Consider the following 1,897-nt stretch of genomic DNA (forward strand, 5'->3'; position numbering starts at 1 on the left):
GCCGAGAGTCCCTCCCGGCCCCGTCTCCATCCCCAGCAGCACACACAGCACGGCCGGGCAGCGGGGAGGTTTTGGGCGGGGGTGCCTGCTTGTCTGTCTGTCTATCTGTATGTCTGTCTCGGAGCGGTTGCCACAGCGGAGTGCGAAGCTGTAGGAAGCCGGGACGCTTCCCTGGGCAGGATCCGGCCCCTGTCCCGCGGCTGCAGCGCTGGCAGCTGGGTGTTTTTCCTAAGCAGATAAGTAACGCCTTGGGGGGGCTGGCAGGGAGCTTCCCTCTCCCAGGGCTGCGTGGGGACCGGGCGGGGGAATTGTCAGCGACGAGGTTGCAGGGAGAGGACAGAGCTCTGCTGCATCGGGGGGCTCCCCTCGCCCCGGCCGAGGCAGGTGGTGTAGCCCCGGACAGGGAGCCGTGGGACAGGATTTGGGGAAGTAGAGGGGAACATCGTCTCCGATTTACGCTGCACGGCCGCATCCAGGAAAGTGACACCTTTGCAACTTGCTCCTGCGATGGCAACGTGATTCTGGCTCTTGGGCTGGAGTTTTTTAGCACTTGAAAGCCAGGTTCTGTGGAACCGAGCAACTTCACGCTAAGTGGAGGGTGAGATTTTCCAAAATCTTAGGGGCTCAGAGAGGAAGGGCTGGCTGCACTCCAGTATGGCAGCCTTCACTCATGCCTCAACCACAGCTAATCTGTTGAAATAAATCTCCCCCCACTCCCCCTCCACCCCCGCCAATAGTCCCCACAGGAGACCTGCACACTCCTGGGAGTCTTAAGCACTAGCACCAACCTCTCCATCACCTCTCCTCTCTTCACGCACCAGCTCCAAACTAGTCCTGCTTTGTTGCAGAGACGAGGGAATTCGGCATCCAGCCACCGAAACTGTAAATCTTGGGAGAAAAGAGGGAGAGAAGCGTGCTTGGCTCCTTCCTCCTGGCAAGCACAGGCGTGTTCCCTGCAGCACGGGCTCTGGCTCCTCCGCACTGGCTTAAGTGGTCCCATCACATGCATTAGCCAGCAAGTGGGAGTTCAGAGCACTCTATGGGGGTGTGGGGGGGAGACGGGCCAGCGGCTGAAACGAAGCTCCTGGCTTCACACCCTGCTCAAGCCCCTGTTTCAGTACATGCCTGCACGCCCCGTCACCATGCTGCCGAGCCAAACTCTACTCCGGCAGCCCCGGCTCTGCCTCGCGCAGGTTTGCCCAGCCTGGTTTCAAAGGATGCCATTTGCCCTCCCCTCCAAAAAATACCCACCCATTTCTCTGCTGCTGCCACCCCCCTGCGCCCTGTGATGCTGCTGCCTGCCGCTGCACGTGCCGTCGGGAGCCAGTGCCATCCGTGACTGCAAGCCCCAGAGGACTAAAACATCTGGACCGGCATCAGTACATTCCTCACTAATGAGGCTATTTTGGGCTGTCTTGCCTCTGCGGGTTGAGCGCCTGTGCTGCTTGCAGAGCAGAAGGAGCCACCATGCTCGGGGCTGCGCAAACGCAGAGCGAGAAGGGTCTCGTCCCCAAGGACTGCGATCTAGCCTGCCGTTAGAGACGATCTTCTGATTGAAGTTTGCAGGTCTGAGATCTCAGCTGCTGCGTCTCTGGATAAATTATCTGACTCATTCCCCAAAAACGGAGTGGGGAGGTGTGGGGGTTGCATACTGCACCTGAGCTCCTCTGCGAATGTGGGAGAGCAAAACCACCTCGGCTCCAGTTCTGAAAACGGTGCCAAAAGCAGCTTTTTAAGCACGGGAGAAATATCTGAAACTCAAATCAGGGAAAAGAGTAGCCTGAGGGTAATGAAGCCTGTTTTGGCTGAGAGTTGCAGATTGGAAACGGTGGAAGAAGCCCAGAGAGAAGAGCACATCACTCCCGTGCTCCTCAGACACTTCTCTTCTTGGAAAGGT

Source organism: Haliaeetus leucocephalus, unplaced genomic scaffold (assembly GCF_000737465.1).
Source record: "Haliaeetus leucocephalus isolate CR32 unplaced genomic scaffold, Haliaeetus_leucocephalus-4.0 Scaffold657, whole genome shotgun sequence".
NCBI lineage: Eukaryota > Metazoa > Chordata > Aves > Accipitriformes > Accipitridae > Haliaeetus > Haliaeetus leucocephalus.